The 18,261-nt window shown below is 45.7% G+C and overlaps 1 pseudogene; it reads right to left on the bottom strand.

The window, feature by feature from the left end:
• Positions 1-12,360, bottom strand: part of LOC147707399 (glutathione S-transferase 3-like) — a 112,728-nt pseudogene extending 100,368 nt beyond the window's left edge.
• Between the last annotated feature and the right edge of the window lie 5,901 nt (positions 12,361-18,261).

Raw genomic sequence — 18,261 nt, 5'->3', positions numbered from 1 at the left:
TGTATGCAAATTAGTCTGTTCCTGTCCCAGTGCATGATGGGAACAGGGCAAACCAAACTACAAAAGCCAATTCTTACACTGGGAAGGAAACAAGCTCCCGGGGACCGGTTTCTGGCATTACAGCCGTCTTCGGCCCGGTTTGCTTGAATCCTGATGGTGCAATGAGCAAGGGTCTCACATCTGAGAATACCCTTCCACGCTTAGGGTGGACAAAAATATTTACAACAAGGGGTGGTGAGGGACAGAGTCTCTGAATTAAGCAGAAAGCTCTCACCCAGTCAAGAGATCAGGGCTAGATCCAACACCGTTTTTTAGCTCACTGCACCATCCCAGTTTCAGAACCTGGCTGTATGCAAATTAGTCTGTTCCTGTCCCAGTGCATGATGGGAACAGGGCAAACCAAACTACAAAAGCCAATTCTTACACTGGGAAGGAAACAAGCTCCCGGGGACCGGTTTCTGGCATTACAGCCGTCTTCGGCCCGGTTTGCTTGAATCCTGATGGTGCAATGAGCAAGGGTCTCACATCTGAGAATACCCTTCCACGCTTAGGGTGGACAAAAATATTTACAACAAGGGGTGGTGAGGGACAGAGTCTCTGAATTAAGCAGAAAGCTCTCACCCAGTCAAGAGATCAGGGCTAGATCCAACACCGTTTTTTAGCTCACTGCACCATCCCAGTTTCAGAACCTGGCTGTATGCAAATTAGTCTGTTCCTGTCCCAGTGCATGATGGGAACAGGGCAAACCAAACTACAAAAGCCAATTCTTACACTGGGAAGGAAACAAGCTCCCGGGGACCGGTTTCTGGCATTACAGCCGTCTTCGGCCCGGTTTGCTTGAATCCTGATGGTGCAATGAGCAAGGGTCTCACTTAGGTGTGGCAGGGTATACTCAGACATGAGTCCCTTTCTCACTGCTCCATCAGGATTCAAGCAAGCCGGGCCGAAGAAGGCTGAAATGCCAGAAACCGGTCCCCGGTAGCTTGTCTCCTTTCTGGTGAAGAATTGGCTTGGTAGTTTAGTCTGCCCTGTTCCCATGATGCACTGGGCCAGGGACAGACTGATTTGCATATAGCCAGGTTCTGAGCTGGGATGGGGCAGTGAGATAAATAACGGTGATGGATCAAGCCCTGATCTTTGGACTGGGTAAGAGTGGTCTGTTTAACTCAGACACTCTGTTCATCACCACCCCCTTTTCTAAATCGTTTTTGGCCACTATAGGTGTGGCAGGGTATACTCAGACATGAGTCCCTTTCTCACTGCTCCATCAGGATTCAAGCAAGCCGGGCCGAAGAAGGCTGAAATGCCAGAAACCGGTCCCCGGTAGCTTGTCTCCTTTCTGGTGAAGAATTGGCTTGGTAGTTTAGTCTGCCCTGTTCCCATGATGCACTGGGCCAGGGACAGACTGATTTGCATATAGCCAGGTTCTGAGCTGGGATGGGGCAGTGAGATAAATAACGGTGATGGATCAAGCCCTGATCTTTGGACTGGGTAAGAGTGGTCTGTTTAACTCAGACACTCTGTTCATCACCACCCCCTTTTCTAAATCGTTTTTGGCCACTATAGGTGTGGCAGGGTATACTCAGACATGAGTCCCTTTCTCACTGCTCCATCAGGATTCAAGCAAGCCGGGCCGAAGAAGGCTGAAATGCCAGAAACCGGTCCCCGGTAGCTTGTCTCCTTTCTGGTGAAGAATTGGCTTGGTAGTTTAGTCTGCCCTGTTCCCATGATGCACTGGGCCAGGGACAGACTGATTTGCATATAGCCAGGTTCTGAGCTGGGATGGGGCAGTGAGATAAATAACGGTGATGGATCAAGCCCTGATCTTTGGACTGGGTAAGAGTGGTCTGTTTAACTCAGACACTCTGTTCATCACCACCCCCTTTTCTAAATCGTTTTTGGCCACTATAGGTGTGGCAGGGTATACTCAGACATGAGTCCCTTTCTCACTGCTCCATCAGGATTCAAGCAAGCCGGGCCGAAGAAGGCTGAAATGCCAGAAACCGGTCCCCGGTAGCTTGTCTCCTTTCTGGTGAAGAATTGGCTTGGTAGTTTAGTCTGCCCTGTTCCCATGATGCACTGGGCCAGGGACAGACTGATTTGCATATAGCCAGGTTCTGAGCTGGGATGGGGCACTGAGATAAATAACGGTGATGGATCAAGCCCTGATCTTTGGACTGGGTAAGAGTGGTCTGTTTAACTCAGACACTCTGTTCATCACCACCCCCTTTTCTAAATCGTTTTTGGCCACTATAGGTGTGGCAGGGTATACTCAGACATGAGTCCCTTTCTCACTGCTCCATCAGGATTCAAGCAAGCCGGGCCGAAGAAGGCTGAAATGCCAGAAACCGGTCCCCGGTAGCTTGTCTTCTTTCTGGTGAAGAATTGGCTTGGTAGTTTAGTCTGCCCTGTTCCCATGATGCACTGGGCCAGGGACAGACTGATTTGCATATAGCCAGGTTCTGAGCTGGGATGGGGCAGTGAGATAAATAACGGTGATGGATCAAGCCCTGATCTTTGGACTGGGTAAGAGTGGTCTGTTTAACTCAGACACTCTGTTCATCACCACCCCCTTTTCTAAATCGTTTTTGGCCACTATAGGTGTGGCAGGGTATACTCAGACATGAGTCCCTTTCTCACTGCTCCATCAGGATTCAAGCAAGCCGGGCCGAAGAAGGCTGAAATGCCAGAAACCGGTCCCCGGTAGCTTGTCTCCTTTCTGGTGAAGAATTGGCTTGGTAGTTTAGTCTGCCCTGTTCCCATGATGCACTGGGCCAGGGACAGACTGATTTGCATATAGCCAGGTTCTGAGCTGGGATGGGGCAGTGAGATAAATAACGGTGATGGATCAAGCCCTGATCTTTGGACTGGGTAAGAGTGGTCTGTTTAACTCAGACACTCTGTTCATCACCACCCCCTTTTCTAAATCGTTTTTGGCCACTATAGGTGTGGCAGGGTATACTCAGACATGAGTCCCTTTCTCACTGCTCCATCAGGATTCAAGCAAGCCGGGCCGAAGAAGGCTGAAATGCCAGAAACCGGTCCCCGGTAGCTTGTCTCCTTTCTGGTGAAGAATTGGCTTGGTAGTTTAGTCTGCCCTGTTCCCATGATGCACTGGGCCAGGGACAGACTGATTTGCATATAGCCAGGTTCTGAGCTGGGATGGGGCAGTGAGATAAATAACGGTGATGGATCAAGCCCTGATCTTTGGACTGGGTAAGAGTGGTCTGTTTAACTCAGACACTCTGTTCATCACCACCCCCTTTTCTAAATCGTTTTTGGCCACTATAGGTGTGGCAGGGTATACTCAGACATGAGTCCCTTTCTCACTGCTCCATCAGGATTCAAGCAAGCCGGGCCGAAGAAGGCTGAAATGCCAGAAACCGGTCCCCGGTAGCTTGTCTCCTTTCTGGTGAAGAATTGGCTTGGTAGTTTAGTCTGCCCTGTTCCCATGATGCACTGGGCCAGGGACAGACTGATTTGCATATAGCCAGGTTCTGAGCTGGGATGGGGCAGTGAGATAAATAACGGTGATGGATCAAGCCCTGATCTTTGGACTGGGTAAGAGTGGTCTGTTTAACTCAGACACTCTGTTCCTCACCACCCCCTTTTCTAAATCGTTTTTGGCCACTATAGGTGTGGCAGGGTATACTCAGACATGAGTCCCTTTCTCACTGCTCCATCAGGATTCAAGCAAGCCTGGCCGAAGAAGGCTGAAATGCCAGAAACCGGTCCCCGGTAGCTTGTCTCCTTTCTGGTGAAGAATTGGCTTGGTAGTTTAGTCTGCCCTGTTCCCATGATGCACTGGGCCAGGGACAGACTGATTTGCATATAGCCAGGTTCTGAGCTGGGATGGGGCAGTGAGATAAATAACGGTGATGGATCAAGCCCTGATCTTTGGACTGGGTAAGAGTGGTCTGTTTAACTCAGACACTCTGTTCATCACCACCCCATTTTCTAAATCACTGAAAACATCAAAGCGGCCGCGAAAGTGATCAGCAGGCGGACAATTGGTGCGCGCGCCCGGCGCACATGCACTGTACACGATCCGCACTTTGGGAGCATTTTTAAAAGTCCCTACTTTATTTCGCGCCAAAGCATCCCTAATGGGATGGCTTAGGCCGAGACCTAAAAACAGGCTGCAAGTGTCTGGGCCCACCACTAGATGGCAGTAGTATGCAGGGCGCATGTATATACATCCACACACGCTACAGATTGCAAAAAAACACAACCATCTTCAGAAGAGGGCAGAATGATGATCAACAAATCTGTGGGAAGATCAAAAGCTCGAAACTGAGGACATGCACAGGACAACCCGAAAGCAACTTTGTGCCTCAAAACAGCCTGCCCTTCCAAGCTGCTCACTCGAGCAGTATATATAACATCATAGGGCACTTTTCCGATCTGGCCTGTGCAACCACCCCCCTGATGGTGCCCCTGAATGATGCTGTGGTGGTGCTGAGTGATGCTGTGGTGATGCGATAGATAGAGTGAGTGCGATAGATAAAAGAGTGAGGGTGATAGATAGGTAGAGTGAGGGCGATAGATAGATAGAGTGAGGGTGATAGATAGATAGAGGGAGGGCGATAGATAGATAGAGTGAGGGCGATAGATAGATAGAGTGAGGGCGATAGATAGATAGATAGATAGATAGATAGATAGATAGATAGATAGATAGATAGATAGTGTGAGGGCGATAAATAGATAAAGTGAGGGCGATAGATAGATAGAGAGATAGATAGAGTGAGGGCGATAAGCATGGGCGTAAAATCCGTTCCGCTCGCGGATTTTGCGGATTTTCGGGAAATTCGCAATCCGCGAGATTCGCGAATCTCCCGCAAAATCCGCAAATCCGCGAGCAGCGGATTTTGCTCGCACTGCTCGCACTGTTCGCGTGAGTTCGCGGCTTCCCAGTACAACTTCGCGCCCCGCGAATAAGTGCTAAATTGCAGAAATACGATCTTAGCAAAACTGAAACTACTTACCAGGTTCAAAAGTTCAGGCTCATCATTAGTAGCCATTTCCTGTAGTGCTTCCTGAGGGGCCCCTCCAGAGTTCAGTTGCCAGTTGCAACTATTATGTGACCCTGCTCTGAACCTCAGAATAGTTACACATATGCCACAAAGGTCCTGAATTACAGCTAAGGGAGACAAGCAGGAGCCAGGCTGGAAGTTAAAATCCATTAATAAGCCCCTAATTCATTATTGTCAGTTGGGGCAGGGCAGGTGTTGTAACTAATTTTGCAACAATGAAAGCACTTAGCAAGTGCAAAAGATCACTAATCAGGGCGCACTAAGGAAGCAGGTGCCAGCTAAAAAAATATTCTGTGACACATTAATCAGCCCCAAATTAATTCAGGTCACTTGAGGCAGGGAAGGTGTGCTTTGCTTTGCCGAAAATAATGTACACTGGACAACCAGAGGATGTGGTGATGAAACAGAGGGTGGCATGGGTGGGCCAGAGGGTGGCATGAGTAGTCAGAGAGTGGCAGTGGTGACAGAGAGTGGCAGTGATGAAGAAGAGTGTCCCAAACAGGCTGGACACGTAGAAACAACAAGTTCGCAAAACTTGCGACCCGACAGGTAAGTTCGCAAATTGCGAAATTGTAAAAACCCTCGCGAACTGGCAGAAACACGGGCGAACACAAAAAAAAAAAAATCCGCAAATTCGCGGGAATTCGCGGATTTTGCGGATTGCGAGTTCGCAAATCCGCAAAATTCGCGAACGCGAGATTCGCAAAATTCGCCCATGCTTAGATAGAGGGAGGGTGATAGATAGCTAGATAGAGTGAGGGTGATAGATAGATAGATAGATAGATAGATAGATAGATAGATAGATAGATAGATAGATAGATAGATAGATAGATAGATAGATAGAGTGAGGGCGATAAATAGATAAAGTGAGGGCGATAGATAGATAGAGAGATAGATAGAGTGAGGGCGATAGATAGATAGATAGATAGATAGACAGATAGACAGAGGCTGATAGATAGTGTGAGGCCGATAGATAGATAGACAGATAGATAGAGTGAGTGTGATAGATAGATAGATAGATAGATAGATAGATAGATAGATAGATAGATAGATAGACAGACAGAGGAGGCTGATAGAGTGAGGCCGATAGATAGATAGACAGATAGATAGAGTGAGTGTGATAGATAGATAGATAGATAGATAGATAGATAGATAGATAGATAGATAGATAGATAGATAGTTGTGTGTGTGGTTGTGGTTGTGTGTGTGGTTGTGTGTGTGTTTGGGTGTGTGTGTGGGTGTGGGTGTGTGTGTGTGTGTGGGGTTGTGTGTGGGGTTGTGTGTGTGGGGTTGTATGTGTGTGTGGGGTTGTATGTGTGTGGGGGGTTGTGTGTGTGGGGGGTTGTGTGTGTGTGTGTGTGTTGGGTTGTGTGTGGGGTTGTGTGTTGGGTTGTGTGTGGGGTTGTGTGTGGCTGTGTGTGGTTGTGTGTGGGGTTGTGTGTGTAGTTGTTGTGGGTTTGTGTGTGGGGTTGTGTGTGTGTGGTTGAGTGTGTGTGTGGTTCTGTGTGTGTGGGGTTGTGTGTGTGTGTGTGTGTGTGTGGAGTTGTGTGTGTGTGTGGGGTTGGCTCAGCGAGACCTAAAAAGGACTATATGCATCGAGTTAAAACATATAGGTGTCTTCCTCCATCTGTTCAGCACGGAACAATGACATTCCACAAGAATACTGCTTTCACATAAATCTTCCAGAAGTACCCAGATGCACATATTGACTAGAATACTGGAAAACCACCGGCATATGGTCCACAGTTACTATGTCAGCATTTCCAAACAGATCTAGAATGTCAATGTTTTGTTTTGTTGTGCTATGCTATGTTTGCTATCCTATTCTTTCATTTGTTATGCTATGCTAGGCTGTGTTTTGTTATGCTTTGCTATGTTTTGTAATGCTATGCTATGTCTTGTTGTGTTGTGTTTTATTATGCTATGTTTTGTTTTGCTTTGCTATGTTTTGTTATGCTATGTTTTTTTATGCTATGCTATGCTATGTTTTGTTGTTTTTGGTATGCTATGCTATGTTTTGCTATGCTATGATATGTTTTGTTTTGTTATGCTATGTTTTGTTGTGTTTTGTTAAGCTATGCTATGTTTTGTTGTGTTTGGTATGATGTGCTATGTTTTGCTATGCTATGATATGTTTTGTTTTGTTATGCTATGTTTGTTGTGTTTTGTTAAGCTATGCTATGTTTTGTTGTGTTTTGCTATGTTTTGTTATGCTATGTGTTGTTATGTTTTGTTATGCTATGTTTTGTTATGTTATGCTATTTTTTTTATGCTATGCTATGTTTTGTTTTGCTATCCTATGCTTTGTTTTGTTATGCTATGCTATGTTTAGTTTTGTTATCCTATGCTTTGTTTTGTTATGCTATGCTATGTTTTGTTTTGTTATGCTGAGTTATGCTATGCTATGTTGTGTTGTGTTTTGCTATGCTATGCTGTGTTATGCTATGTTGTGTTTTGTTATGCTAAGCTGTTTTATTGTGTTTTATTATGCTATGCTATGTTTTGCTATGCTATGTTTTGTTATGCTATGTTTTATTATGCTATGCTATGCTAGGTTATGCAATATGTTGTTATGCTATGCTAAGCTTTGTTTTGTTATGCTATGTTTTGTTGTGTTTTGTTATGCTATGCTATGTTTTGCTATGCTATGATATGTTTTGTTTTGTTAAACTATGCTTTGCTATGTTTTGTTATGCTATGCTATGTTTTGTTGTGTTCTGCTATGTTTTGTTATGCTATGCTATGCTTTGTTTTGTTATGGTATGCTATGTTTTGCTATGTTATACTATGTTTTGTTATGCTATGTGTTGTTGTGTTTTGTTATGCTATGCTATGTTTTGTTATACTATGCTATGTTTTGTTTTGCTATGCTTTGTTATGTTATGCTATGCTTTGCTTTGTTATGCTATGTTTTGTTATGCTATGCTATGTTTGTTTTGTTATGCTTTGTTGTGTTTTGCTATGCTATGTTTTGTTTTGTTATGCTATGCTATGTTTTGTTTTGCTATCCTATGCTTTGTTTTGTTATGCTATGCTATGCTGTGGATTTCGGAATTGGCTTGACAGGGTGGCGCCACGTTGTCACCCCACATTGTCCAGCTGCTGTGAATTTGTGTGGAAGTCCTGAAGGTGGACCTTTAAAGTTCAATTGGTTGTTTACAGTAAAAAAACAAGAACCAACCAGGTGCAACCGAGCAGCGAATAATGGGAAACTATCACAAAGGGCACTCGCGTTCTATATTATGATGCCCTTATTGCCCTTTGGACTTCTAAAATGGAGCGAGAATTAATTTTCTAGAAATATGCCGCTTTAGTAAGCATTAAGAAACCATCAGATGCGTGGTCACTTTATGCACCATTGGCAAGCATAATTTGCCCACAAACATAAAATAACAGCCGTGGCTATCATTTGTGCAGAAGGTGCAGTGGCACCGGGTCCAGAGGAGGATAGAGAGGTCCCATCCTTGCTTGCGTTAGGGACCGCGACACCCTTGCTGTGCCACAACCACAGTAAACAACTCCATTCACAAATTCTGCGTGCGCCCATCTGCCACTTGCCAAGTCTGCAATTAATGCTGTCATTTCATCAATCAATTATTGTTAATCAAAATCTGTCCTTCACAGCTCGCTCTTCTGAGAGAATTGCGGTTGTCGGGCTGAGAATTAATGGGATCGCCTGGCTTTGCCTAGTACGCACATTGTGACTAAAATTAACTTGGAGATAATTTGAAGAACAAAGGCTGGCTGCCAGACAGAGGGACAGCCAGGCGATGTCAAGGTGCAGCACTGCGTTCCCTGCATTCATAACTAATGATGCCGCAACTCAGTAGAACTGCCCTGCATATTGGCAGGCTCTGAACGGATTGGGGGCTCTGAATAGAGGGGAAAACGTATAGCTGAGAAACAGAAAACGATCCTTGGTATAGAGAGAAGACCGTAGACCTAGAAGATCAAAGTTCAGCCATTGTTTCTCCAAGTGACCAAATTGTGTGGTTTGGGCAAACCCTGTTGGTGCCAGTTTCATTATATTGTGTTACATGACAAAATTTGCAGCACATAGAAACGGTTTAAGCACTATAATTAAGTGACGGTCACAGGATGACACTTTGTCATCAGGGGCGTCACATACCAGGTCTGGCTTGGCTTTCAATAAACCCATTGTACTCTAGGAGCTGACGTCCAGGTTTACTTTTATTGAATATATTGGACTCATTTTATAAAATGTCGGTGTTTTGTAGAAAAAAGCAATGGACTAGAATATGGTGCGCTTGTTCTAATGACATCATCAGAAACCTTAATTTCAGCGCAATGTAAAGAAAACATAAGCAAAAGATTTTATGGGAAGAATGTGCAGAACTGTGATACATAGGGGTTTTCATATGGACAAACGAGAGGAAATGATCCCCGAAAGTCTACGTGGCAGCGTGCAGAGCTATAAAAGGTGGTGGAGACTGTGCTTGTAGAAAAACATTAAAGCAGTGTGCACAATGCCAGTCCTTTTGGATACCGAAGCAGTCAATGCGAGTTTTGATGAATTTGCAGATGTTTTCGGTTTGATCCTCGTAAATTTTTGCAACTATATTTTTACAGGAATATGGCATTGTTATCAGTTCCAGGACTACTCCACTGATGCAAAACAGAAAAGGTGCCAACGTTTTCACCTGGGCAGCGCTGGGCGGCCTAGGCGAACAGGCTGCACAGAACGTGCTGGCCAAAGCGCCTATCCCTGCTGGGAGCAGGAATGAGGCAAATGACCAGAGAATGCGGGCGCGCATTCGGCCATTCCTGACCATTTACCCATTACAATGATCCAAAGTTCCCAAAGTCTGGGGGAAAGTGGGTGTGAAAACCACGACAGAAGCAGCTGGGCCTTTCTCATGCTTCCCCCAGCAGGCATTGTTCAAAGGGAGCTCCTTGGGGAGCAGCTGTGGGAGCAATAAAGGTCAAAGAGAGAGGACTGGATTAACAAGCAAAGCAGTAAAGTGAGGGCATGGTGATCACTTTCGCGGCCCCTTTGATGTTCTCAGTGGCCACGCGGCTCACTGAGAACATCAAAGCAGCCGCGAAATTGATCATTAGGCGGCCAAATTGTGCGCACGCCCGGGCACATGAACTGTTCCCAATCCGCACTTTGGGAGCATGGCTTAGGCCGAGACCTAAAAATGCCTGCAAATGTGGACAAGTATAAATGAGGATCCAGGTATTTTTTTGTGTCGGGACGGGGGCTATCTTGATGGTGAGTGACAGAATGGCAGACTTTTTAACATTTGTTTTCACAGGTTTTATATGGGTCTCCAATTAGTCTTCTGCCCCAGTGTATATATATTGGATGATGCTGGGGCACATGATTTGGGGGGGGGAAACATGTGCCACAAAAAGATTATAGATGGGTAAAATGTAAATTAAAGGTATTTTTTAACCATGGTTTGGGTTCCAGGAAACAATATAAACAACTCAAGCTGCCGTTGTCTATTTGATGTAATTTAGAACTCCCCAGTGAAAAACATCTCCGTAATTCACAGTTACATATCTATAATTCTATATATAACAAACACTGAAGCTTGGTGCCTCCTTAGAGGTGGCTTAGGCAATGAATATTTGCTATTGGAATAAGTCCCTGAATTATAAATGACATCAGCTGCACATAAAATAACTAAACACTTCATAATCAATGGTTCCAGACAGTAATTTTCCAGATTGTTTTTATTCTCGGTTTCAGTATGAAATGATAACTTTACACCTTTTCTAGGAGCATTCATGGAATCCTTTGAATGATCCAACTTTCCAACTTTTTAAGGTTTTTATTTGACATGGACACACTCTCTCTCTCTATCTCTCTTTCTCTCTATCTCTCCCACTCTCCCCATCTCTCTACCTCTGCCCTTCAATATACTGTAATCCAACCTTGAAGTACCCTCTTGCTTTAGGATGTGAATTACACATATCTGTGTGTAAATGCACAACAGCTGAACCGCACCACTTGGTATCTTTGCATTCAGATTCACACACAGCTCTGCCAGCACACCACAGTCAAATTCTGCAGTATATCACGAGTTCCAGAAAGGAACTCACACATGGTGCTGCTGGTTCACCCAATTCCACAATTGCATTCATAGGGAGATCATTTTTGGATACATGACTCCTTCCTTTCCTCTTGGGGTGATTGGCCACCGCTCTTGGTATCTTGTCACTATACCACATCCCCCATTTTTCTCAGGGCTAGGGGGTTAGGTGGTAATAGCTATTGCTTTTGATAAGCATCATGAGAGCTGTCACTGCCACTATGAAGTACCTTCCTGCTTTCTTGGCTGAACAGCCTATCAGGTAATTCAATAGGTGAGTTGTCTCAACAACAATAGGTGTCCCTAAAACTGGGAAATCAACTTCCTGAATAAAGTAATGGCCCCCAATATCAGACAAAGGCTATAATTCAAATACAATATCGCTATACGTAAAATAGTCCAAATACGATATCTTACCTTGAATTAACTTTTCAAACTGTTCCCTATTTTCCAAATATTTCTCTTCAAACTGGAAATAGAAGATAATAAAAAGTTTAAGTGGTCATGTGATGTATCAATAAGATAAGTTTTGGCAAAATCTCTAGTGTATGATAAAGCATAATGCCACTTTTAAAACGGTGGATTTTAGAACCAGGAATGGTCTTTCCTGGACACTGTGACATGAGGTCACCAAGGAGCTAAATCTTTGACCCCAATCATCTCCACTGAGTGCGGACACGATTTGCACCAGAATCTGGATTACAATGTGTACACTAATGCAGCACTTTTTACCCGCATTAATGTCACTGCATAAAATATTGAGAAAATGTGCTGAGAAAATGCAACACATTCCGTTTTTTACACCTCAAAATGAAAACATACATGATGCATTATCTTGTTATCCACCTTTCGGAGTTGGGAAACTAAGATTGGGGAGGTATTACCATTCTCGCTAAATACCTCACCCAGCAGCCTCAGCATTTAATACGTGAAACATTACTTTCCAAAATACTAGGACCTTCAAAATGAGACACCAATAAGGATATTTAGACCCCTGGGTAATGATTCTATTACTTACCGGTTATTGCACTACTCTGAGTCCTACTCTCGCTCATTTCCATTACACAGTGAGGCCTCTGTGCCTCATAGACACCCCCCTACCCTACGCCCCCTCACATCATCCCACACAGTTGGCTTGACAACCTTGAGGGAGGGTAGTAATGGAAACCAGCGAGAGTAAGACTCAGAGTAATGAAATTACCAGTAAGTAACAGAAGCATTACCTCCTCGTCCCTCTTGCTCATTTCCATTGCATGGTGAGACATCCCAAGCCAAAACAAAAACCAGGACAACAGCACCAATTTCTACACAGCCAGTACCAAAAAAAGGCACATTTTATTGTCAAACAAACAAGCAAAGATAGCTCACCTATAATACAGAGGACAGAACTTTGGAGCCAAAAACCTCCCCCACTTCCGGACTGTGGACCATCAAATAATGGTGTTGGGCGTGGCCAAAGTGGCAGCCCTGTAAATCTCAGATAAAGAAGCACCCTGAATCCCAGCCATGGATGCCCACATTCCCCTGAAATCCCAGAGGAGACTGGAAACCAACCTCCTTGGAGGCCAAAGTCACCAAAGACTTAATCCATCTAGACAAACTTTGTAAAGAAGGCTTCAAACCCTTTTTGGCCAGACCAAAATTAACAAAAAGAGAGGACACCAGTCAGAAATCCTGAACTCTAGATGGATAAATCAGAACATCCAGGTCATGCCACTCAACCTCCTCCGGAGACTGAGGATCAGGGAAGAACTCTGGGAGGATGACCTCCTGCTGTGAATATAAAGCAGAATTGAACTTAGGCACAAACCCAGGCTCTGATCGCAGAACCAACCAATCATCAAAACTTTGAAGAAAAGGAGCCCTGCAGGACAAAGAACCTAACTCCACCAGGCACCCAGCAGACATGATTGCCATCCAAAAAAAACCCCTTCAGAGTCGAAATCTGGAGATCCACTGACTCCAGAGGCTCAAAGAGAGGATACTACAATGTCTGCAGCACAATCAGGAAATCCCAAGAGGAGTGGACCCATGCGGAGAAACCCGGAGCACCCAAACCCTCTCTCTATCTGAACCCAAAGAAGAAACCAGTGTAAGAGAGGGAACAAGGGAAAAGCATACAGAAACCTCCTTGGCTATGGACACACGATTGCCTCCATGACCTAAGCCCCCAACTCCCTGCCCTTCTAACAGAACCGGGGAAGCAAAGAATTCTGGGCTGAAGCAAAAAGATCCAGAAAGGGGTCCCCCCACCGAAAACAAATCTGGGCAAAGATCTGGGGAGCCAGACAATAATCCTGGGAGGACAGAATCACAATGCTCAACTGATCCGCTTGCACATTGAGACACTCCTGAATGTACACTGCCTTCAGGGAAAGAACCATTTCCTGTGCCCAAGCAAAAATCGGATCCAAGATTACTAATAAAGACAAGGCTCTCGTCCCCCGCCGATTGGGATAGGCTTTGGCGGTCATGTTGTCCGTACGTACCAACACCGACCTCCCCCAAACAAGATCTGAAAAATGCTGAAGAGCCAACCACACTGCATGAAGCTCATTCCAATTTGAGGAGCGGCAAGCCTGGATGGGAGACCAGAACCCTAGGACACAGTGGGACCTCAGTCAAGCACCCCAACCTGTCTCGCTGACATTGGTTGTTACGACTACTGGATCTACCTGACACAGAGAAACCTCCTTCAGTTCTTGACAAATGACCTCGGTTACGGACACCTCCTGAGTCAGATCCTGAGACTGTAGATTCCAATGAGCCAAGAAAAAACACATCAGGATGTTTAAATGCCACCTCGCCAAAGGAACCACTAACAAAGAAGCCGCCAGATCCCCTTGACCCCTGATCCAGAGGGACAGAGGAGCTTGAGACATTGATATGAGCTGCAAGATATGGGACCGAAGAGTCAACACCCGGGGTTGGGCAACAACACTTTCCCTTCCGAAGTCCAGAAGCATTCCCTAATTAACCAGATTGGACTTCTTCCAATTGAACAGAAACCCATGATCCTGTAACAACTGCAGAACCATCTGAACATGAGTTTCTGCCAGCAGAAAGCAAGGTGTAACCACAATCCAGTCGTCCAGATAAGGCTGAACTGCTATTCCGTGGGGATGAAGAAGGCCTACCAAGGGAGCCAGGACCTTGGTAAACATCAGATCAAACGGAAGCACTCAGAACTGCTAGTGACGGTCCGCTACCCACAGGATAGACAGGACCGCTGGAGAAGTGTGGCTCAATGGTTAGAGCAGGCAGAGCTCGATGCAGAGCTCTGGACAGGGATCAGGGTTCGATTCCCACCTCGGCGGGTCTCTGGCTCATTAATTCCCCTGAACGGATATTCTCGCCTCAGTGCCTATTCTGATCATGGTCCCACGCTGCAACTCTGGGCAATAGCTTGCTTAGTCTCCACAACGGCCCCCACAATGCGAGGGATGCCTGGTCTGCACCATGGGGGTGCCCAGGAGTGGACACTTCACAGGGAAAGCCAGGAAGGGTTCCCTTGCGGTATTCGTACAAGCGCCGGGAAACCCACTGCGGGTAGCTGTGTGCTATACAAGTACAAAAACGTTTACATTTACATTTAGAAGATCCGGCCTTAGCAGTAAAAGCCTGACATCACCCCTTCCTCGGTCGATATTTCCTCTTCCTTGCAGCATAGAATTTTGACTCCTTCTTACTGTGCAAAGCAGACCTATTCCAGGACCCAGAAGGTTTAGAAGCAGAGTATTTAAAGGATCACGTATGATTCTTATCCTTAGAGGTTTTCTTAATAATATCATCCACTTTGTCACATAACAGCCTGCACCCATCAAACGGCAACTCTAGGAAAGCACTCTTGTCAGTGAAATTTGCTTTCCAATCCCGTAACCACAAATGCCACTGAGCCATAACCATAGTACTGGATGCTACTGATGCTGCTTTAATCACATATGCCGAAATATGAGACAAAAGCTTCGCCTCCAGCTCCATGCTCACCAAGTGATTAGAAATGTCCAAGCCCTCCTGCAGTGCATCAAACAAAATCTCAAAATCCTTAACCAAAGACTGAGCCCTTTAGGACTGCATAAGAAGCTGCTCTCAAAGCAAAATTAGCAGCTGAAAAATATTTCTTCAAGCTCCCATCAATCTTCCTGACCACTTGATCAGACGGGGAGCAGTCCTAGGCACTCAAAGAATAATGCCAATCAGTGGAGCCAGGATAGTATCCACCTTCACCAAATTTGGCAAATCCTCCTTCTGTTCCAGGACATAAGCCTTCATCATGAATCTGAGGACCTGGAAATGGTCAGGATCCTTCCACCCTCGAAAAATAGACTCCTTAATCAGAGAGTGAAGATGCAAAGCTACCCCAGCAGGAATGAAACACTGGCAAAACATTCCCCCCTGGTCAGTCACCGCAGATGGCTCTAAACCAAGATTCACCCTTATGTGGTCCAATACAAGAGACAACTCCTCACGAGAAACATACTTCGCACCCGCAGCCTTATGCATAAAGGAAGACGAATCAGACCTTGAGTCAGACTCTCCAGGTTCGTCCAAATGCTTCGCTTTAGACTTTTTCTTAAATGCCAATGCCTTGGCAACAACCTCATTGATCATGGCCTGCACCTCCATAGCTGAATGTAAGCCAGCGCCATCAACAGACTGGGTAGCATGCCCAGCCTCCAGCTCATTCTCTGAATCAGACTCAATTCGCCGTCGCTTCTCTGCACGTTTGTCTTCCATGGTTACCAATGATAATCGAAAACCAAGCACACAGGTAGCTTATCTACTGCCCCGAGCCTTGATATGGTTCTTGAACACCAATCAGAAGGCACAGAGGATAACCAACAACCAATGAGAACCAATGAGATCAGGGCCAGGTCATAGGTCACGAAATAACCAATCACAAAAGTACAGCACAGCTATACATTGTATAACACAGATTGTAGTGACTGTTTTGCCAGCGGTAAAGAGCACAGCATCCCAACAGGTTGCCATGCACTACAAACTCCGAGAGGCACAGCACTACCATCCTGTCAGAGTGACTGACAGCGCACCGCTCTGAAGTGCCCCGACTTGCCCTCGGGAGCTCCATAGCCCAAGGAGTCCCTCTGAGTCAGGCCTCGTGGCCAGGCTGATTCTCTCGCCACTGTTCAGCACCGGAAGCAGAGCACGCTCTGACACGTGCAGACCGGCCTCGAGGAAGCTGTTCTACTTCCCGGATCTCTGCCATTCCCAAAATACTCGTAGAGAAAAGGGAGGTATTCAGGCAGACTAATAAAGTATATAGCTCGGAAGAAATGCTGCTGAAGAAAAGGAGCCGGAAAGAGAGAAGAACCCGCTCTAATTAACTCTTGCTGGAGCGAGCACACCACACTCAACCATCCAAGTCTACAGTCTACAGACACAAAAGAACAGGAGTGAGCACGTTTTATAAGGGTAGGGGGTGTGTCTACGAGGCACAGGGGCCTCACTGTGTAATGGAAATGAGCGCGAGGGACGAGGAGGTAATGCTAAACTGTGCCCAAATATAATATGCTCATAAATAATTACTTGCTTCTGGTAGGAAAATGCGCGTCCTCCCATTTTGTTTTACAACAGCAGTTACCACCAGGTTGTAACTGTTGATAACTGGATGTGAAAGTGTACGTGGTCATATCAATGACAAAATGGGTGCAAACATGTTTGCTCGTTTTACTCCACTATACTTAAGACTGGGGGCATAATTCGGTTCATGCATTTATCAGTACCAAGCAATATATTAAAAGGGACATTGGCTCTTGTCAGATCTTGTTCAAGAAGTCAAAGGGCAGACAGGGGGTACTGGGCCCCAAACGTGGTTGTTGAGGTCATTTGACTCTGGTGTCCTGATATGGCCCTACAAACTAGGCCAAGCACATCTCTTCACATTGTTGAGGGCAGCGAGGGTGAGCAGTGGAAATAACATTCAACCAACAGATACAGTAACCTATTTTCTAGCGCATCCCAATTATTTGATGTAAAATGTCACAGCAAAACTAAATACGACACGTATTTTCTCAGGACTATGGTTGGGATCTCATGATTACAGTCCGCAGCACACTACAAGCACACGCATTCACACAGCAAAAGTCTCAAGCCTACACAGCAGGCTTATCTGCATTTATTAATCTCTTGTACTAGGTGCAAGCTAAACCCTGTTCACTAGCAGTTCCTCTTCTGCGATGTCCCCAGCATCACGGGTGTGTGGCAAAAAAAAATCAGGGGACTGCACTTATCCTCAACAAGGGTGGTGGCCTTCCAGTCCACATGCAGGCAGGTGCCTAGATTCAGGGTCAAGTGATCTGTGGTGGTCTGTCTTTGGCAGTTGTGGCATCTGGCAGACCAGGGTTCCCGCTTCAGTGCGTTGTTTCTTGATTTTGGCAGCAGTAACAGCCTCTCAGCACATATGTATTGCCTGGTGACATAGTGGTACTTGGCTTTCGATGGTCTTGGGGCTCGCACAGGACCTTCTCAGAGAGAACGGGGTGGTCAGTTGTCTGTTTTTTTGTTTTGTTGTCTGTGACAGTGCACTTTCTGTGTTGTTGTCTGTGACAGTGCACTTTCTGTGGATGTTCCTCATAACAAGAACATGCTAGGCTCCTCGTCCTGGACAGTCTTGCAGGGCCAGCCTCAGCTTCTAGAGCAGAAAGTTCTGACAGTAGGTGATGTCCCCCATCCACGGGAAACTGGCAGTCAGACAGACCCCAGCCCTGGTTATGCAGCAGGTCTTTGAGTACTCTGCGAAGCACTCTCTTAATTAGTCATTACGAACATTGAACTGGAACGGAACAAATTGGGGTGGTTTAGATCCCACTTTTGCACATATTTTCCCAACAAGGGACCCATAACCTACTTTCTAAGGTTTTAGAACCTGTTTGCATTGATTTTATTTCAAATGTCATTTTTTGGCTGCTTCACAGGCACAGCTTTTGTGCAAGGTGCTGTCTCTCATTGCAAGTAAGTTTGGGCGGTGAACTCCGCTCCGCGGGTTTGCGTAGTTTTTCGCATTCCCTGTTATGCAGAGCTTGCAGAGTTTTTTCCTCGCTCGCGCGAGGGAGGAAAATCCACCTCCTGGCAAGATTTTTCCACATTTCCGATCGTCAACATCACATTGGCAAGTGCGAGTTTGGAAAATCAACATCAAGGTGAGA

Source organism: Lissotriton vulgaris, chromosome 6 (assembly GCF_964263255.1).
Source record: "Lissotriton vulgaris chromosome 6, aLisVul1.2, whole genome shotgun sequence".
Classification (NCBI taxonomy): Eukaryota; Metazoa; Chordata; class Amphibia; order Caudata; family Salamandridae; genus Lissotriton; species Lissotriton vulgaris.
Note: the sequence above shows the minus strand (reverse complement) of the source record. Positions and strands in the feature narration are given on the sequence as shown.